Source organism: Carassius gibelio, chromosome A10, assembly GCF_023724105.1.
Source record: "Carassius gibelio isolate Cgi1373 ecotype wild population from Czech Republic chromosome A10, carGib1.2-hapl.c, whole genome shotgun sequence".
Taxonomy (NCBI): Eukaryota; Metazoa; Chordata; class Actinopteri; order Cypriniformes; family Cyprinidae; genus Carassius; species Carassius gibelio.
The window spans coordinates 27,137,172-27,160,703 of record NC_068380.1 but is presented as its reverse complement, the minus strand read 5'-3'; positions in this window follow the sequence as shown (position 1 = coordinate 27,160,703).

The window sequence follows — 23,532 nt, the reverse complement described above, 5'->3', positions numbered from 1 at the left end:
AGCCGCGTCCCGCGCCGAGAAACCAATCATCCAGCCGCGAGGGCTCGGGACTGGGCGGTGTGGTCACCTCCAGCCCGATACTCACGGCTGCCCGGGCAAGCATGGCCGACAGCTCCAAGTCAGATTCGGCAGTGGCGACAACACCCGAGGGGGGCAGCCCCGCCGAACCCTCATCCTCAGAGGTCGATAACCCATCCCCCGATGCCGCGATCGACATCTGATCTTCGGGCGGCGCACCGAAAGACACGCTGGGACCGCCGTGAGACGGCCCAGCTAAAACAGGTTAAGAATTCAAGACAATTGAGACCCTAGAGGGCACTCAAAGAAACACTATGATGCCAAGGTAGAAATTTAAATGCCTTTGATGGACTTTGTTCATTTAAGCATGTTTTAACTTGATCTAGATTTTTATATTAATACAATATCTTGGAGAGTCACAAAGTGGATCCACATCCGTAATATTTCCGCCTAAAAACAACCCATAAATCACTAGTAGATACAACAGACCTAGAAATCAAGCCACTTCTATGTTAACTTGACCTAGATTTTTCTGTTAATACAATTTCTTGGAGAAGAAAACTGTTCAAAATTTTGATTCATATCACTTCACGTATCACAATAAACACTGCAGGTTTGTGTCTTTACTCTCTGTTACAAAATGGATCCACCAATGTAATATTTCCCCCTAAAAACATTTTTAAAAAATGCCAGAAGTTGCAACAGATTTAGAATTCAAAGCACTTGAGACCTTAGAGGGAACTCAAAGAAACACTGTGATGCCAAGGTAGAACTTTAAATGCCTTTGATGGACTGTCCATTTAAGCACGTTTGCGTCTTTGCACTCAATTACAAAGTGGATCCACATCCGTAATATTTCCCCCTAAAAAAATAAAAATGCCAGCAGCTAAAACAGGTTAAGAATTCAAGACAATTGAGACCCTAGAGGGCACTCAAAGAAACACTATGATGCCAAGGTAGAACATTAAATGCCTTTGATGGACTTTGTCCATTTAAGCACGTTTGCGTCTTCATACACAATTACAAAGTGGATCCACATCTGTAATATTTCCGCCTAAAAACAACCCACAAATCGCTAGTATTTACAACAGACCTTGAAATCAAGCCACTTCTATGTTAACTTGATCTAGATTTTTCTATTAATACAATATCTTGGAGAAGAAAACTACTCAAAATTTTGACTCATATCACTTCTCACATTACAATAAACACTGCAGGATTGTGTCTTTACTGTCTGTTAAAAAAAGGGGATCCACCAATGTAATATTTCCCCCTAAAAACATTTCTAAAAAATGCCAGAAGTTGCAAAAGATTTAGAATTCAAACCACTTGAGACCTTAGAGGGCACTCAAAGAAACACTATGATGCCAAGGTAGAACTTTAAATGCCTTTGATGGACTGTCCATTTAAGCACGTTTGCATCTTTGCACTCAATCACAAAGTGGATCCACATCTGTAACATTTCCGCCTAAAAACATTTTTTAAAAATGCCAGAAGTTGCAACAGAATTAGAATTCAAACCACTTGAGACCTTAGAGGGAACTCAAAGAAACACTATGATGCCAAGGTAGAACTTTACATGCCTTTGATGGACTGTCTATTTAAGCTCGTTTGCATCTTTGCACTCAATTACAAAGTGGATCCACATCCATAATATTTCCCCCTAAAAAAATTTAAATGCCATCAGCTAAAACAGATTTAAAATTCAAGAAAGTTGACACCCTAGAGGGCACTCAAACAAACACTATGATGCCAAGGTAGAAATTTAAATGCCTTTGATGGACTTTGTTCATTTAAGCACGTTTTAACTTGATCTAGATTTTTATATTAATACAATATCTTGGAGAGTCACAAAGTGGATCCACATCCGTAATATTTCCGCCTAAAAACAACCCATAAATCACTAGTAGATACAACAGACCTAGAAATCAAGCCACTTCTATGTTAACTTGACCTAGATTTTTCTGTTAATACAATTTCTTGGAGAAGAAAACTATTCAAAATTTTGATTCATATCACTTCACGTATCACAATAAACACTGCAGGTTTGTGTCTTTACTCTCTGTTACAAAATGGATCCACCAATGTAATATTTCCCCCTAAAAACATTTTTAAAAAATGCCAGAAGTTGCAACAGATTTAGAATTCAAAGCACTTGAGACCTTAGAGGGAACTCAAAGAAACACTATGATGCCAAGGTAGAACTTTAAATGCCTTTGATGGACTGTCCATTTAAGCACGTTTGCGTCTTTGCACTCAATTACAAAGTGGATCCACATCTGTAATATTTCCCCCTAAAAAAATAAAAATGCCAGCAGCTAAAACAGGTTAAGAATTCAAGCCAATTGACACCCTAGATGGCACTCAAAGAAACACTATGATGCCAAGGTAGAACATTAAATCCACAATCACAAAGTGGATCCACATCCATGATATTTCCGCCTAAAAACAACCCATAAATCACTAGTAGATACAACAGACCTAGAAATCAAGCCACTTCTATGTTAACTTGACCTAGATTTTTCTGTTAATACAATTTCTTGGAGAAGAAAACTACTCAAAATTTTGATTCATATCACTTCACGTATCACAATAAACACTGCAGGTTTGTGTCTTTACTCTCTGTTACAAAGTGGATCCACCAATATAATATTTCCCCCTAAAAACATTTTAAAAAAATGCCAGAAGTTGCAACAGATTTAGAATTCAAACCACTTGAAACCTTAGAGGGAACTCTAAGAAACACTATGATGCCAAGGTAGAACTTTAAATGCCTTTGATGGACTGTCCATTTAAGCATGTTTGCGTCTTTGCACTCAATTACAAAGTGGATCCACATCCGTAATATTTCCCCCTAAAAAAATAAAAATGCCAGCTGCTAAAACAGGTTAAGAATTCAAGCCAATTGACACCCCAGAGGGCACTCAAAGAAACACTATGATTTCAAGGTAGAACATTAAATGCCTTTGATGGACTTTGTCCATTTAAGCACGTTTGCGTTTTCATAAAAACAACCCACAAATCGCTAGTAGTTACAACAGACCTACAAATCAAGCCACTTCTATGTTAACTTGATCTAGATTTTTCTATTAATACAATATCTTGGAGAGGAAAACTACTCAAAATCTTTACTCAAATCACTTCACGCATCACAATAAACACTGCAGGTTTGTGTCTTTACTCTCTGTTACAAAGTGGATCCACAAATGTAATATTTCCCCCTAAAAACATTTTTAAAAAATGCCAGAAGTTGCAACAGATTTAGAATTCAAACCACTTGAGACCTTAGAGGGAACTCAAAGAAACACTATGATGAAAAGGTAGAACTTTAAATGCCTTTGATGGACTGTCCATTTAAGCACGTTTGCATCTTTGCACTCAATTACAAAGTGGATCCACATCCGTAATATTTCCCCCTAAAAAAATAAAAATGCCAGCAGCTAAAACAGGTTAAGAATTCAAGCCAATTGACACCCTAGAGGGCACTCAAAGAAACACTATGATGCCAAGGTAGAACATTAAATGCCTTTGATGGACTTTGTTCATTTAAGCACGTTTTAACTTGATCTAGATTTTTATATTAATACAATATCTTGGAGAGGAAAACTTCACAATAAACACTGCAAGATTGTGTCTTTACTGTCAAACCACTTGAGACCTTAGAGGGAACTCAAAGAAACACTATGATTTCAAGGTAGAACATTAAATGCCTTTGATGGACTTTGTCCATTTAAGCACGTTTGCGTCTTCATACACAATTACAAAGTGGATCCACATCTGTAATATTTCCGCCTAAAAACAACCCACAAATCGCTAGTAGTTACAACAGACCTTGAAATCAAGCCACTTCTATGTTAACTTGATCTAGATTTTTCTAATAATATAATATCTTGGAGAAGAAAACTACTCAAAATTTTGACTCATATCACTTCTCGCATCACAATAAACACTGCAGGATTGTGTCTTTACTCTCTGTTACAAAGTGGATCCACCAATGTAATATTTCCCCCTAAAAACATTTTTAAAAAATGCCAGAAATTGCAACAGATTTAGAATTCAAACCACTTGAGACCTTAGAGGGAACTCAAAGAAACACTATGATGCCAAGGTAGAACCTTAAATGCCTTTGATGGACTGTCCATTTAAGCACGTTTGAATCTTTACACTCAATCACAAAGTGGATCCACATCCATAATATTTCCCCTTAAAAAAATAAAAATGCCAGCAGCTAAAACAGGTTAAGAATTCAAGCCAATTGAGACCCTAGAGGGCACTCAAAGAAACACTATGATGCCAAGGTAGAACATTAAATGCCTTTGATGGACTTTGTCCATTTAAGCACATTTGCGTCTTCGTACACAATTACAAAGTGGATCCACATCTGTAATATTTCCTCCTAAAAACAACCCACAAATCGCTAGTAGATACAACAGACCTAGAAATCAAGCCACTTCTATGTTAACTTGATCTAGATTTTTCTATTAATACAATATCTTGGAGAGGAAAACTACTAAAAATCTTTACTCAAATCACTTCACGCATCACAATAAACACTGCAGGTTTGTGTCTTTACTCTCTGTTACAAAGTGGATCCACAAATGTAATATTTCTCCCTAAAAACATTTTTAAAAAATGCCAGAAGTTGCAACAGATTTAGAATTCAAACCACTTGAGACCTTAGAGGGAACTCAAAGAAACACTATGATGAAAAGGTAGAACTTTAAATGCCTTTGATGGACTGTCCATTTAAGCACGTTTGCATCTTTGCACTCAATCACAAAGTGGATCCACATCTGTAACATTTCCGCCTAAAAACATTTTTAAAAAATGCCAGAAGTTGCAACAGAATTAGAATTCAAACCACTTGAGACCTTAGAGGGAACTCAAAGAAACACTATGATGCCAAGGTAGAACTTTACATGCCTTTGATGGACTGTCTATTTAAGCTCGTTTGCATCTTTGCACTCAATTACAAAGTGGATCCACATCCGTAATATTTCCCCCTAAAAAAATAAAAATGCCATCAGCTAAAACAGATTTTAAATTCAAGAAAGTTGAGACCCTAGAGGGCACTCAAAATATTAATATTTTATTTAAATGCCAGAAGTTGCAACAGATTTAGAATTCAAACCACTTGAGACTTTAGAGGGAACTCAAAGAAACACTATGATGCCAAGGTAGAACTTTAAATGCCTTTGATGGACTGTCCATTTAAGCACGTTTGCGTCTTTGCACTCAATTACAAAGTGGATCCAAATCCATAATATTTACCTCTAAAAAAATAAAAACGCCAGTAGCTAAAAGAGGTTTATAATTCAAGCCAATTGACTACCTAGAGGGCACTCAAAGAAACACTATGATGCCAAGGTAGAACATTAAATCCACAATCACAAAGTGGATCCAAATCCATAATATTTACCTGTAAAAAAATAAAAACGCCAGTAGCTAAAAGAGGTTTATAATTCAAGCCAATTGACTACCTAGAGGGCACTCAAAGAAACACTATGATTTCAAGGTAGAACATTAAATGCCTTTGATGGACTTTGTCCATTTAAGCACGTTTGCGTCTTCATACACTATTACAAAGTGGATCCACATCTGTAATATTTCCGCCTAAAAACAACCCACAAATCGCTAGTAGTTACAACAGACCTTGAAATCAAGCCACTTCTATGTTAACTTGATCTAGATTTTTCTATTAATATAATATCTTGGAGAAGAAAACTACTCAAAATTTTGACTCATATCACTTCTCGCATCACAATAAACACTGCAGGATTGTGTCTTTACTCTCTGTTACAAAGTGGATCCACCAATGTAATATTTCCCCCTAAAAACATTTTTAAAAAATGCCAGAAATTGCAACAGATTTAGAATTCAAACCACTTGAGACCTTAGAGGGAACTCAAAGAAACACTATGATGCCAAGGTAGAACCTTAAATGCCTTTGATGGACTGTCCATTTAAGCACGTTTGCATCTTTGCACTCAATCACAAAGTGGATCCACATCCATAATATTTCCCCTTAAAAAAATAAAAATGCCAGCAGCTAAAACAGGTTAAGAATTCAAGCCAATTGACACCCTAGAGGGCACTCAAAGAAACACTATGATGCCAAGGTAGAACATTAAATGCCTTTGATGGACTTTGTCCATTTAAGCACGTTTGCGTCTTCGTACACAATTACAAAGTGGATCCACATCTGTAATATTTCCGCCTAAAAACAACCCACAAATCGCTAGTAGATACAACAGACCTAGAAATCAAGCCACTTCTATGTTAACTTGATCTAGATTTTTCTATTAATACAATATCTTGGAGAGGAAAACTACTCAAAATCTTTACTCAAATCACTTCACAAATCACAATAAACACTGCAGGTTTGTGTCTTTACTCTCTGTTACAAAGTGGATCCACCAATGTAATATTTCCCCCTAAAAACATTTTTAAAAAATGCCAGAAGTTGCAACAGATTTAGAATTCAAACCACTTGAGACCTTAGAGGGAACTCAAAGAAACACTATGATGCCAAGGTAGAACTTTAAATGCCTTTGATGGACTGTCCATTTAAGCACGTTTGCGTCTTTGCACTCAATTACAAAGTGAATCCACATCCGTAATATTTCCCCCTAAAAAAATAAAAATGCCAGCAGCTAAAACAGGTTAAGAATTCAAGCCAATTGACACCCTAGATGGCACTCAAAGAAACACTATGATGCCAAGGTAGAACATTAAATGCCTTTGATGGACTTTGTCCATTTAAGCTTGTTTGCATCTTCGTACACAATTACAAAGTGGATCCACATCTGTAATATTTCCGCCTAAAAACAACCCACAAATCGCTAGTAGATACAACAGACCTAGAAATCAAGACACTTCTATGTTAATTTGATGTAGATTTTTCTATTAATACACTGTCTTGGAGAAGAAAACTACTCAAAATTTTGACTCATATCACTTCACGCATCACAATAAACACCGCAGGATTGTGTCTTTGCTGTCTGTTACAAAGTGGATCCACCAATGTAATATTTCCCCCTAAAAACATTTTTAAAAAATGCCAGAAGTTGCAACAGATTTAGAATTCAAACCACTTGAGACCTTAGAGGGAACTCAAAGAAACACTATGATGCCAAGGTAGAACTTTAAATGCCTTTGATGGACTGTCCATTTAAGCACGTTTGCGTCTTTGCACTCAATTACAAAGTGGATCCACATCCGTAATATTTCCCCCTAAAAAAATAAAAATGCCAGCAGCTAAAACAGGTTAAGAATTCAAGCCAATTGACACCCTAGATGGCACTCAAAGAAACACTATGATGCCAAGGTAGAACATTAAATCCACAATCACTAAGTGGATCCACATCCATAATATTTCCGCCTAAAAACAACCCATAAATCACTAGTAGATACAACAGACCTAGAAATCAAGCCACTTCTATGTTAACTTGACCTAGATTTTTCTGTTAATACAATTTCTTGGAGAAGAAAACTACTCAAAATTTTGATTCATATCACTTCACGTATCACAATAAACACTGCAGGTTTGTGTCTTTACTCTCTGTTACAAAGTGGATCCACCAATGTAATATTTCCCCCTAAAAACATTTTTAAAAAATGCCAGAAGTTGCAACAGATTTAGAATTCAAACCACTTGAAACCTTAGAGGGAACTCAAAGAAACACTATGATGTCAAGGTAGAACTTTAAATGCCTTTGATGGACTGTCCATTTAAGCATGTTTGCGTCTTTGCACTCAATTACAAAGTGGATCCACATCCGTAATATTTCCCCCTAAAAAAATAAAAATGCCAGCTGCTAAAACAGGTTAAGAATTCAAGCCAATTGACACCCCAGAGGGCACTCAAAGAAACACTATGATTTCAAGGTAGAACATTAAATGCCTTCGATGGACTTTGTCCATTTAAGCACGTTTTCGTTTTCATAAAAACAACCCACAAATCGCTAGTAGTTACAACAGACCTACAAATCAAGCCACTTCTATGTTAACTTGATCTAGATTTTTCTATTAATACAATATCTTGGAGAGGAAAACTACTCAAAATCTTTACTCAAATCACTTCACGTATCACAATAAACACTGCAGGTTTGTGTCTTTACTGTCTGTTACAAAGTGGATCCAACAATGTAATATTTCCCCCTAAAACATTTTTAAAAAATGCCAGAAGTTGCAACAGATTTAGAATTCAAACCACTTGAGACCTTAGAGGGAACTCAAAGAAACACTATGATGCCAAGGTAGAACTTTAAATGCCTTTGATGGACTGTCCATTTAAGCACGTTTGCATCTTTGCACTCAATCACAAAGTGGATCCACATCCATAATATTTCCCCTTAAAAAATAAAAATGCCAGCAGCTAAAACAGGTTAAGAATTCAAGCCAATTGAGACCCTAGAGGGCACTCAAAGAAACACTATGATGCCAAGGTAGAACATTAAATCCACAATCACAAAGTGGATCCAAATCCATAATATTTACCTCTAAAAAAATAAAAACGCCAGTAGCTAAAAGAGGTTTATAATTCAAGCCAATTGACTACCTAGAGGGCACTCAAAGAAACACTATGATTTCAAGGTAGAACATTAAATGCCTTTGATGGACTTTGTCCATTTAAGCACGTTTGCGTCTTCATACACTATTACAAAGTGGATCCACATCTTTAATATTTCCGCCTAAAAACAACCCACAAATCGCTAGCAGTTACAACAGACCTTGAAATCAAGCCACTTCTATGTTAACTTGATCTAGATTTTTCTATTAATATAATATCTTGGAGAAGAAAACTACTCAAAATTTTGACTCATATCACTTCTCGCATCACAATAAACACTGCAGGATTGTGTCTTTACTCTCTGTTACAAAGTGGATCCACCAATGTAATATTTCCCCCTAAAAACATTTTTAAAAAATGCCAGAAATTGCAACAGATTTAGAATTCAAACCACTTGAGACCTTAGAGGGAACTCAAAGAAACACTATGATGCCAAGGTAGAACCTTAAATGCCTTTGATGGACTGTCCATTTAAGCACGTTTGCATCTTTGCACTCAATCACAAAGTGGATCCACATCCATAATATTTCCCCTTAAAAAAATAAAAATGCCAGCAGCTAAAACAGGTTAAGAATTCAAGCCAATTGACACCCTTGAGGGCACTCAAAGAAACACTATGATGCCAAGGTAGAACATTAAATGCCTTTGATGGACTTTGTCCATTTAAGCACGTTTGCGTCTTCGTACACAATTACAAAGTGGATCCACATCTGTAATATTTCCGCCTAAAAACAACCCACAAATCGCTAGTAGATACAACAGACCTAGAAATCAAGCCACTTCTATGTTAACTTGATCTAGATTTTTCTATTAATACAATATCTTGGAGAGGAAAACTACTCAAAATCTTTACTCAAATCACTTCACGCATCACAATAAACACTGCAGGTTTGTGTCTTTACTCTCTGTTACAAAGTGGATCCACCAATGTAATATTTCCCCCTAAAAACATTTTTAAAAAATGCCAGAAGTTGCAACAGATTTAGAATTCAAACCACTTGAGACCTTAGAGGGAACTCAAAGAAACACTATGATGCCAAGGTAGAACTTTAAATGCCTTTGATGGACTGTCCATTTAAGCACGTTTGCGTCTTTGCACTCAATTACAAAGTGGATCCACATCCGTAATATTTCCCCCTAAAAAAATAAAAATGCCAGCAGCTAAAACAGGTTAAGAATTCAAGCCAATTGACACCCTAGATGGCACTCAAAGAAACACTATGATGCCAAGGTAGAACATTAAATCCACAATCACAAAGTGGATCCACATCCATAATATTTCCGCCTAAAAACAACCCATAAATCACTAGTAGATACAACAGACCTAGAAATCAAGCCACTTCTATGTTAACTTGACCTAGATTTTTCTGTTAATACAATTTCTTGGAGAAGAAAACTACTCAAAATTTTGATTCATATCACTTCACGTATCACAATAAACACTGCAGGTTTGTGTCTTTACTCTCTGTTACAAAGTGGATCCACCAATGTAATATTTCCCCCTAAAAACATTTTTAAAAAATGCCAGAAGTTGCAACAGATTTAGAATTCAAACCACTTGAAACCTTAGAGGGAACTCAAAGAAACACTATGATGTCAAGGTAGAACTTTAAATGCCTTTGATGGACTGTCCATTTAAGCATGTTTGCGTCTTTGCACTCAATTACAAAGTGGATCCACATCCGTAATATTTCCCCCTAAAAAAATAAAAATGCCAGCTGCTAAAACAGGTTAAGAATTCAAGCCAATTGACACCCCAGAGGGCACTCAAAGAAACACTATGATTTCAAGGTAGAACATTAAATGCCTTCGATGGACTTTGTCCATTTAAGCACGTTTTCGTTTTCATAAAAACAACCCACAAATCGCTAGTAGTTACAACAGACCTACAAATCAAGCCACTTCTATGTTAACTTGATCTAGATTTTTCTATTAATACAATATCTTGGAGAGGAAAACTACTCAAAATCTTTACTCAAATCACTTCACGTATCACAATAAACACTGCAGGTTTGTGTCTTTACTGTCTGTTACAAAGTGGATCCAACAATGTAATATTTCCCCCTAAAACATTTTTAAAAAATGCCAGAAGTTGCAACAGATTTAGAATTCAAACCACTTGAGACCTTAGAGGGAACTCAAAGAAACACTATGATGCCAAGGTAGAACTTTAAATGCCTTTGATGGACTGTCCATTTAAGCACGTTTGCATCTTTGCACTCAATCACAAAGTGGATCCACATCCATAATATTTCCCCTTAAAAAATAAAAATGCCAGCAGCTAAAACAGGTTAAGAATTCAAGCCAATTGAGACCCTAGAGGGCACTCAAAGAAACACTATGATGCCAAGGTAGAACATTAAATCCACAATCACAAAGTGGATCCACATCCATAATATTTCCGCCTAAAAACAACCCATAAATCACTAGTAGATACAACAGACCTAGAAATCAAGCCACTTCTATGTTAACTTGACCTAGATTTTTCTGTTAATACAATTTCTTGGAGAAGAAAACTACTCAAAATTTTGATTCATATCACTTCATGTATCACAATAAACACTGCAGGTTTGTGCCTTTACTCTCTGTTACAAAGTGGATCCACCAATGTAATATTTCCCCCTAAAAACATTTTTAAAAAATGCCAGAAGTTGCAACAGATTTACAATTCAAACCACTTGAAACCTTAGAGGGAACTCAAAGAAACACTATGATGCCAAGGTAGAACTTTAAATGCCTTTGATGGACTGTCCATTTAAGCATGTTTGCGTCTTTGCACTCAATTACAAAGTGGATCCACATCCGTCATATTTCCCCCTAAAAAAATAAAAATGCCAGCTGCTAAAACAGGTTAAGAATTCAAGCCAATTGACACCCCAGAGGGCACTCAAAGAAACACTATGATTTCAAGGTAGAACATTAAATGCCTTTGATGGACTTTGTCCATTTAAGCACGTTTGCCTTTTCATAAAAACAACCCACAAATCGCTAGTAGTTACAACAGACCTACAAATCAAGCCACTTCTATGTTAACTTGATCTAGATTTTTCTATTAATACAATATCTTGGAGAGGAAAACTACTCAAAATCTTTACTCAAATCACTTCACGTATCACAATAAACACTGCAGGTTTGTGTCTTTACTGTCTGTTACAAAGTGGATCCAACAATGTAATATTTCCCCCTAAAAACATTTTTAAAAAATGCCAGAAGTTGCAACAGATTTAGAATTCAAACCACTTGAGACCTTAGAGGAAACTCAAAGAAACACTATGATGAAAAGGTAGAACTTTAAATGCCTTTGATGGACTGTCCATTTAAGCACGTTTGCATCTTTGCACTCAATCACAAAGTGGATCCACATCCATAATATTTCCCCTTAAAAAAATAAAAATGCCAGCAGCTAAAACAGGTTAAGAATTCAAGCCAATTGAGACCCTAGAGGGCACTCAAAGAAACACTATGATGCCAAGGTAGAACATTAAATGCCTTTGATGGACTTTGTCCATTTAAGCACATTTGCGTCTTCGTACACAATTACAAAGTGGATCCACATCTGTAATATTTCCTCCTAAAAACAACCCACAAATCGCTAGTAGATACAACAGACCTAGAAATCAAGCCACTTCTATTTTAACTTGATCTAGATTTTTCTATTAATACAATATCTTGGAGAGGAAAACTACTCAAAATCTTTACTCAAATCACTTCACGCATCACAATAAACACTGCAGGTTTGTGTCTTTACTCTCTGTTACAAAGTGGATCCACAAATGTAATATTTCCCCCTAAAAACATTTTTAAAAAATGCCAGAAGTTGCAACAGATTTAGAATTCAAACCACTTGAGACCTTAGAGGGAACTCAAAGAAACACTATGATGAAAAGGTAGAACTTTAAATGCCTTTGATGGACTGTCCATTTAAGCACGTTTGCATCTTTGCACTCAATTACAAAATGGATCCACATCCGTAATATTTCCCCCTAAAAAAATTAAAATGCCAGCAGCTAAAACAGGTTAAGAATTCAAGCCAATTGACACCCTAGAGGGCACTCAAAGAAACACTATGATGCCAAGGTAGAACATTAAATGCCTTTGATGGACTTTGTTCATTTAAGCACGTTTTAACTTGATCTAGATTTTTATATTAATACAATATCTTGGAGAGGAAAACTACTCAGAATTTTTACTCATATCACTTCACGCATCACAATAAACACTGCAGGTTTGTGTCTTTACTCTCTGTTACAAAGTGGATCCACAAATGTAATATTTCCCCCTAAAAACATTTTTAAAAAATGCCAGAAGTTGCAACAGATTTAGAATTCAAACCACTTGAGACCTTAGAGGGAACTCAAAGAAACACTATGATGCCAAGGTAGAACTTGAAATGCCTTTGATGGACTGTCCATTTAAGCACGTTTGCATCTTTGCACTCAATTACAAAGTGGATCCACATCCATAATATTTCCCCTTAAAAAAATAAAAATGCCAGCAGCTAAAACAGGTTAAGAATTCAAGCCAATTGACACCCTAGAGCGCACTCAAAGAAACACTATGATGCCAAGGTAGAACTTTAAATGCCTTTGATGGACTTTGTCCATTTAAGCACGTTTGCATCTTTGCACTCAATTACAAAGTGGATCCAAATCCGTAATATTTCGCCCTAAAAAAATAAAAATGCCAGCAGCTAAAACAGGTTAAGAATTCAAGCCAATTGAGACCCTAGAGGGCACTCAAAGAAACACTATGATGCCAAGGTAGAACATTAAATGACTTTGATGGACTTTGTCCATTTAAGCACATTTGCGTCTTCGTACACAATTACAAAGTGGATCCACATCTGTAATATTTCCTCCTAAAAACAACCCACAAATCGCTAGTAGATACAACAGACCTAGAAATCAAGCCACTTCTATTTTAACTTGATCTAGATTTTTCTATTAATACAATATCTTGGAGAGGAAAACTACTCAAAATCTTTACTCAAATCACTTCACGCATCACAATAAACACTGCAGGTTTGTGTCTTTACTCTCTGTTACAAAGTGGATCCACAAATGTAATATTTCCCCCTAAAAACATTTTTAAAAAATGCCAGAAGTTGCAACAGATTTAGAATTCAAACCACTTGAGACCTTAGAGGGAACTCAAAGAAACACTATGATGAAAAGGTAGAACTTTAAATGCCTTTGATGGACTGTCCATTTAAGCACGTTTGCATCTTTGCACTCAATTACAAAGTGGATCCACATCCGTAATATTTCCCCCTAAAAAAATAAAAATGCCAGCAGCTAAAACAGGTTAAGAATTCAAGCCAATTGACACCCTAGAGGGCACTCAAAGAAACACTATGATGCCAAGGTAGAACATTAAATGCCTTTGATGGACTTTGTTCATTTAAGCACGTTTTAACTTGATCTAGATTTTTATATTAATACAATATCTTGGAGAGGAAAACTACTCAGAATTTTTACTCATATCACTTCACGCATCACAATAAACACTGCAGGATTGTGTCTTTACTGTCTTTTACAAAGTGGATCCACCAATGTAATATTTCCCCCTAAAAACATTTTTAAAAAATGCCAGAAGTTGCAACAGATTTAGAATTCAAACCACTTGAGACCTTAGAGGGAACTCAAAGAAACACTATGATGCCAAGGTAGAACTTGAAATGCCTTTGATGGACTGTCCATTTAAGCACGTTTGCATCTTTGCACTCAATTACAAAGTGGATCCACATCCATAATATTTCCCCTTAAAAAAATAAAAATGCCAGCAGCTAAAACAGGTTAAGAATTCAAGCCAATTGACACCCTAGAGCGCACTCAAAGAAACACTATGATGCCAAGGTAGAACTTTAAATGCCTTTGATGGACTTTGTCCATTTAAGCACGTTTGCATCTTTGCACTCAATTACAAAGTGGATCCAAATCCGTAATATTTCGCCCTAAAAAAATAAAAATGCCAGCAGCTAAAACAGGTTAAGAATTCAAGCCAATTGACACCCTAGAGGGCACTCAAAGAAACACTATGATGCCAAGGTAGAACATTAAATGCCTTTGATGGACTTTGTCCATTTAAGCACGTTTGCGTCTTCAAACACAATTACAAAGTGGATCCACATCTGTAATATTTCCGCCTAAAAACAACCCACAAACCGCTAGTAGTTACAACAGACCTTGAAATCAAGCCACTTCTATGTTAACTTGATCTAGATTTTTCTATTAATATAATATCCTGGAGAAGAAAACTACTCAAAATTTTGACTCATATCACTTCTCGCATCACAATAAACACTGCAGAATTGTGTCTTTACTCTCTGTTACAAAGTGGATCCACCAATGTAATATTTCCCCCTAAAAACATTTTTAAAAAATGCCAGAAATTGCAACAGATTTAGAATTCAAACCACTTGAGACCTTAGAGGGAACTCAAAGAAACATTATGATTCCAATTTAGAACTTTAAATGCCTTTGATGGACTGTCCATTTAAGCACGTTTGCATCTTTGCACACAATTACAAAGGGGATCCACATCCATAATATTTCCCCCTAAAAAAATAAAAATGCCAGCAGCTAAAACAGGTTAAGAATTCAAGCCAATTGACACCCTAGAGGGCACTCAAAGAAACACTATGATGCCAAGGTAGAACATTAAATGCCTTTGATGGACTTTGTTCATTTAAGCACGTTTTAACTTGATCTAGATTTTTATATTAATACAATATCTTGGAGAGGAAAACTACTCAGAATTTTTACTCATATCACTTCACGCATCACAATAAACACTGCAGGATTGTGTCTTTACTGTCTTTTACAAAGTGGATCCACCAATGTAATATTTCCCCCTAAAAACATTTTTAAAAATGCCAGAAGTTGCAACAGATTTAGAATTCAAACCACTTGAGACCTTAGAGGGAACTCAAAGAAACACTATGATGCCAAGGTAGAACTTTAAATGCCTTTGATGGACTGTCCATTTAAGCACGTTTGCGTCTTCATACACAATTACAAAGTGGATCCACATCTGTAATATTTCCGCCTAAAAACAACCCACAAACCGCTAGTAGTTACAACAGACCTTGAAATCAAGCCACTTCTATGTTAACTTGATCTAGATTTTTCTATTAATACAATATCTTGGAGAGGAAAACTACTCAAAATCTTTACTCAAATCACTTCACGCATCACAATAAACACTGCAGGTTTGTGTCTTTACTGCCTGTTACAAAGTGGATCCAACAATGTAATATTTCCCCCTAAAAACATTTTTAAAAAATGCCAGAAGTTGCAACAGATTTAGAATTCAAACCAATTGAGACCTTAGAGGAAACTCAAAGAAACACTATGATGCCAAGGTAGAACTTTAAATGCCTTTGATGGACTGTCCATTTAAGCACGTTTGCATCTTTGCACTCAATCACAAAGTGGATCCACATCCATAATATTTCCCCTTAAAAAAATAAAAATGCCAGCAGCTAAAACAGGTTAAGAATTCAAGCCAATTGAGACCCTAGAGGGCACTCAAAGAAACACCATGATGCCAAGGTAGAACATTAAATGCCTTTGATGGACTTTGTCCATTTAAGCACATTTGCGTCTTCGTACACAATTACAAAGTGGATCCACATCTGTAATATTTCCTCCTAAAAACAACCCACAAATCGCTAGTAGATACAACAGACCTAGAAATCAAGCCACTTCTATGTTAACTTGATCTAGATTTTTCTATTAATACAATATCTTGGAGAGGAAAACTACTCAAAATCTTTACTCAAATCACTTCACGCATCACAATAAACACTGCAGGTTTGTGTCTTTACTCTCTGTTACAAAGTGGATCCACAAATGTAATATTTCCCCCTAAAAACATTTTTAAAAAATGCCAGAAGTTGCAACAGATTTAGAATTCAAACCACTTGAGACCTTAGAGGGAACTCAAAGAAACACTATGATGAAAAGGTAGAACTTTAAATGCCTTTGATGGACTGTCCATTTAAGCACGTTTGCATCTTTGCACTCAATTACAAAGTGGATCCACATCCGTAATATTTCCCCCTAAAAAAATAAAAATGCCAGCAGCTAAAACAGGTTAAGAATTCAAGCCAATTGACACCCTAGAGGGCACTCAAAGAAACACTATGATGCCAAGGTAGAACATTAAATGCCTTTGATGGACTTTGTTCATTTAAGCACGTTTTAACTTTATCTAGATTTTTATATTAATACAATATCTTGGAGAGGAAAACTACTCAGAATTTTTACTCATATCACTTCACGCATCACAATAAACACTGCAGGATTGTGTCTTTACTGTCTTTTACAAAGTGGATCCACCAATGTAATATTTCCCCCTAAAAACATTTAAAAAAAATGCCAGAAGTTGCAACAGATTTAGAATTCAAACCACTTGAGACCTTAGAGGAAACTCAAAGAAACACTATGATGCCAAGGTAGAACTTGAAATGCCTTTGATGGACTGTCCATTTAAGCACGTTTGCATCTTTGCACTCAATTACAAAGTGGATCCACATCCATAATATTTCCCCTTAAAAAATAAAAATGCCAGCAGCTAAAACAGGTTAAGAATTCAAGCCAATTGACACCCTAGAGCGCACTCAAAGAAACACTATGATGCCAAGGTAGAACTTTAAATGCCTTTGATGGACTTTGTCCATTTAAGCACGTTTGCATCTTTGCACTCAATTACAAAGTGGATCCAAATCCGTAATATTTCGCCCTAAAAAATAAAAATGCCAGCAGCTAAAACAGATTTAAAATTCAAGACAATTGAGACCCTAGAGGGCACTCAAAGAAACACTATGATGCCAAGGTAGAACATTAAATGCCTTTGATGGACTTTGTCCATTTAAGCACGTTTGCGTCTTCATACACAATTACAAAGTGTATCCACATCTGTAATATTTCCGCCTAAAAACAACCCACAAATTGCTAGTAGTTACAACAGACCTTGAAATCAAGCCACTTCTATGTTAACTTGATCTAGATTATTCTATTAATACAATATCTTGGAGAAGAACACTACTCAAAATTTTGACTCATATCACTTCTCGCATCACAATAAACACTGCAGGATTGTGTCTTTACTGTCTGTTACAAGGTGGATCCACCAATGTAATATTTCCCCCTAAAAACATTTTTTAAAAATGCCAGAAGTTGCAACAGATTTAGAATTCAATCCACTTGAGACCTTAGAGGGAACTCAAAGAAACACTATGATGCCAAGGTAGAACTTTAAATGCCTTTGATGGACTGTCCATTTAAGCACGTTTGCATCTTTGCACTCAATTACAAAGTGGATCCACAACCATAATATTTCCCCCTAAAAAAATAAAAATGCCAGCAGCTAAAACAGGTTAAGAATTCAAGCCAATTGACACCCTAGAGGGCACTCAAAGAAACACTATGATGCCAAGGTAGAACATTAAATGCCTTTGATGGAATTTGTCCATTTAAGCACGTTTGCGTCTTCGTACACAATTACAAAGTGGATCCACATCTGTAATATTTCCGCCTAAAAACAACCCACAAATCGCTAGTAGATACAACAGACCTAGAAATCAAGCCACTTCTATGTTAACTTGATCTAGATTTTTCTATTAATATAATATCTTGGAGAGGAAAACTACTCAAAATCTTTACTCAAATCACTTCACGCATCACAATAAACACTGCAGGTTTGTGTCTTTACTCTCTGTTACAAAGTGGATCCACCAATGTAATATTTCCGCCTAAAAACTTTTTTTAAAAATGCCAGAAGTTGCAACAGATTTAGAATTCAAACCACTTGAGACCTTAGAGGGAACTCAAACAAACACTATGATGCCAAGGTAGAACTTTAAATGCCTTTGATGGACTGTCCATTTAAGCACGTTTGCGTATTTGCACTCAATCACAAAGTGGATCCAAATCCATAATATTTAGAGCTAAAAAATAAAAACGCCAGTAGCTGAAACAGGTTTAGAATTCAAGCCAATTGACTACCTAGAGGGAACTCAAAGAAACACTATGATGCCAAGGTAGAACTTTAAATGCCTTTGATGGACTGTCCATTTAAGCACGTTTGCGTATTTGCACTCAATCACAAAGTGGATCCAAATCCATAATATTTACCGCTAAAAAATAAAAACGCCAGTAGCTAAAACAGGTTTAGAATTCAAGCCAATTGACACCCTAGAGGGCACTCAAAGAAGCACTATGATGCCAAGGTAGAACATTAAATGCCTTTGATGGACTTTGTCCATTTAAGCTTGTTTGCATCTTCGTACACAATTACAAAGTGGATCCACATCTGTAATATTTCCGCCTAAAAACAACCCACAAATCGTTAGTAGATACAACAGACCTAGAAATCAAGACACTTCTATGTTAATTTGATGTAAATTTTTCTATTAATACAATGTCTTGGAGAAGAAAACTACTCAAAATTTTGACTCATATCACTTCACGCATCACAATAAACACCGCAGGATTGTGGCTTTACTGTCTGTTACAAAGTGGATCCACCAATGTAATATTTCCCCCTAAAAACATTTTTAAAAAATGCCAGAAGTTGCAACAGATTTATAATTCAAACCACTTGAGACCTTAGAGGGAACTCAAAGAAACACTATGATGCCAAGGTAGTACTTTAAATGCCTTTCATGGACTGTCCATTTAAGCGCGTTTGCATCTTTGCACTCAATCACAAAGTGGATCCACAATCGTAATATTTCACCCTAAAAAATAAAAATGCCAGCAGCTAAAACAGGTTAAGAATTCAAGCCAATTGACACCCTAGAGGGCACTCAAAGAAACACAATGATGCCAAGGTAGAACATTAAATGCCTTTGATGGACTTTGTCCATTTAAGCTTGTTTGCATCTTCGTACACAATTACAAAGTGGATCCACATCTGTAATATTTCCGCCTAAAAACAACCCACAAATCGCTAGTAGATACAACAGACCTAGAAATCAAGACACTTCCATGTTAATTTGATGTAGATTTTTCTATTAATACAATGTCTTGGAGAAGAAAACTACTCAAAATTTTGACTCATATCACTTCACGCATCACAATAAACACCGCAGGATTGTGGCTTTACTGTCTGTTACAAAGTGGATCCACCAATGTAATATTTCCCCCTAAAAACATTTTTAAAAAATGCCAGAAGTTGCAACAGATTTAGAATTCAAACCACTTGAGACCTTAGAGGGAACTCAAAGAAACACTATGATGCCAAGGTAGAACTTTAAATGCCTTTGATGGACTGTCCATTTAAGCACGTTTGCATCTTTGCACTCAATTACAAAGTGGATCCACAACCAAAATATTTCCCCCTAAAAAAATAAAAGTGCCAGCAGCTAAAACAGGTTAAGAATTCAAGCCAATTGACACCCTAGAGGGCACTCAAAGAAACACTATGATGCCAAGGTAGAACATTAAATGCCTTTGATGGACTTTGTCCATTTAAGCTTGTTTGCATCTTCGTACACAATTACAAAGTGGATCCACATCTGTAATATTTCCGTCTAAAAACAACCCACAAATCGCTAGTAGATACAACAGACCTAGAAATCAAGACACTTCTATGTTAATTTGATGTAGATTTTTCTATTAATACAATGTCTTGGAGAAGAAAACTACTCAAAATTTTGACTCATATCACTTCACGCATCACAATAAACACCGCAGGATTGTGGCTTTACTCTCTGTTACAAAGTGGATCCACCAATGTAATATTTCCCCCTAAAAACATTTTTAAAAAATGCCAGAAGTTGCAACAGATTTAGAATTCAAACCACTTGAGACCTTAGAGGGAACTCAAAGAAACACTATGATGCCAAGGTAGAACTTTAAATGCCTTTGATGGACTGTCCATTTAAGCACATTTGCATCTTTGCACTCAATCACAAAGTGGATCCACAATAGTAATATTTCACCCTAAAAAATAAAAATGCCAGCAGCTAAAACAGATTTAAAATTCAAGACAATTGAGACCCTAGAGGGCACTCAAAGAAACACTATGATGCCAAGGTAGAACATTAAATGCCTTTGATGGACTTAGTCCATTTAAGCACGTTTGCGTCTTCATACACAATTACAAAGTGGATCCACATCTGTAATATTTCCGCCTAAAAACAACCCACTAATCTCTAGTAGTTACAACAGACCTTGAAATCAATCCACTTCTATGTTAACTTGATCTAGATTTTTCTATTAATATAATATCTTGGAGAGGAAAACTACTCAAAATCTTTACTCAAATCACTTCACGCATCACAATAAACACTGCAAGATTGTGTCTTTACTGTCTGTTACAAAGTGGATCCACAAATGTTATATTTCCCCCTAAAAACATTTTTAAAAAATGCCAGAAGTTGCAACAGATTTAGAATTCAAACCACTTGAGACCTTAGAGGGAACTCAAAGAAACACTATGATGCCAAGGTAGAACCTTAAATGCCTTTGATGGACTGTCCATTTAAGCACGTTTGCATCTTTGCACTCAATCACAAAGTGGATCCACATCCATAAAATTTCCCCTTAAAAAAATAAAAATGCCAGCAGCTAAAACAGGTTAAGAATTCAAGCCAATTGACACCCTAGAGGGCACTCAAAGAAACACTATGATGCCAAGGTAGAACATTAAATGCCTTTGATGGACTTTGTCCATTTAAGCACGTTTGCGTCTTCGTACACAATTACAAAGTGGATCCACATCTGTAATATTTCCGCCTAAAAACAACCCACAAATCGCTAGTAGATACAACAGACCTAGAAATCAAGCCACTTCTATGTTAACTTGATGTAGATTTTTCTATTAATACAATATCTTGGAGAGGAAAACTACTCAAAATCTTTACTCAAATCACTTCACGCATCACAATAAACACTGCAGGTTTGTGTCTTTACTCTCTGTTACAAAGTGGATCCACCAATGTAATATTTCCCCCTAAAAACATTTTTAAAAAATGCCAGAAGTTGCAACAGATTTAGAATTCAATCCACTTGAGACCTTAGAGGGAACTCAAAGAAACACTATGATGCCAAGGTAGAACTTTAAATGCCTTTGATGGACTGTCCATTTAAGCACGTTTGCGTCTTTGCACTCAATTACAAAGTGGATCCACATCCGTAATATTTCCCCCTAAAAAAATAAAAATGCCAGCAGCTAAAACAGGTTAAGAATTCAAGCCAATTGACACCCTAGATGGCACTCAAAGAAACACTATGATGCCAAGGTAGAACATTAAATGCCTTTGATGGACTTTGTCCATTTAAGCTTGTTTGCATCTTCGTACACAATTACAAAGTGGATCCACATCTGTAATATTTCCGCCTAAAAACAACCCACAAATCGCTAGTAGATACAACAGACCTAGAAATCAAGACACTTCTATGTTAATTTGATGTAGATTTGTCTATTAATACTCTGTCTTGGAGAAGAAAACTACTCAAAATTTTGACTCATATCACTTCACGCATCACAATAAACACTGCAGGTTTGTGTCTTTACTGTCTGTTACAAAGTGGATCCAACAATGTAATATTTCCCCCTAAAACATTTTTAAAAAATGCCAGAAGTTGCAACAGATTTAGAATTCAAACCACTTGAGACCTTAGAGGGAACTCAAAGAAACACTATGATGCCAAGGTAGAACTTTAAATGCCTTTGATGGACTGTCCATTTAAGCACGTTTGCATCTTTGCACTCAATCACAAAGTGGATCCACATCCATAATATTTCCCCTTAAAAAATAAAAATGCCAGCAGCTAAAACAGGTTAAGAATTCAAGCCAATTGAGACCCTAGAGGGCACTCAAAGAAACACTATGATGCCAAGGTAGAACATTAAATCCACAATCACAAAGTGGATCCACATCCATAATATTTCCGCCTAAAAACAACCCATAAATCACTAGTAGATACAACAGACCTAGAAATCAAGCCACTTCTATGTTAACTTGACCTAGATTTTTCTGTTAATACAATTTCTTGGAGAAGAAAACTACTCAAAATTTTGATTCATATCACTTCATGTATCACAATAAACACTGCAGGTTTGTGTCTTTACTCTCTGTTACAAAGTGGATCCACCAATGTAATATTTCCCCCTAAAAACATTTTAAAAAAATGCCAGAAGTTGCAACAGATTTACAATTCAAACCACTTGAAACCTTAGAGGGAACTCAAAGAAACACTATGATGCCAAGGTAGAACTTTAAATGCCTTTGATGGACTGTCCATTTAAGCATGTTTGCGTCTTTGCACTCAATTACAAAGTGGATCCACATCCGTAATATTTCCCCCTAAAAAAATAAAAATGCCAGCTGCTAAAACAGGTTAAGAATTCAAGCCAATTGACACCCCAGAGGGCACTCAAAGAAACACTATGATTTCAAGGTAGAACATTAAATGCCTTTGATGGACTTTGTCCATTTAAGCACGTTTGCCTTTTCATAAAAACAACCCACAAATCGCTAGTAGTTACAACAGACCTACAAATCAAGCCACTTCTATGTTAACTTGATCTAGATTTTTCTATTAATACAATATCTTGGAGAGGAAAACTACTCAAAATCTTTACTCAAATCACTTCACGCATCACAATAAACACTGCAGGTTTGTGTCTTTACTCTCTGTTACAAAGTGGATCCACAAATGTAATATTTCACCCTAAAAACATTTTTAAAAAATGCCAGAAGTTGCAACAGATTTAGAATTCAAACCACTTGAGACCTTAGAGGGAACTCAAAGAAACACTATGATGAAAAGGTAGAACTTTAAATGCCTTTGATGGACTGTCCATTTAAGCACGTTTGCATCTTTGCACTCAATTACAAAGTGGATCCACATCCGTAATATTTCCCCCTAAAAAAATAAAAATGCCAGCAGCTAAAACAGGTTAAGAATTCAAGCCAATTGACACCC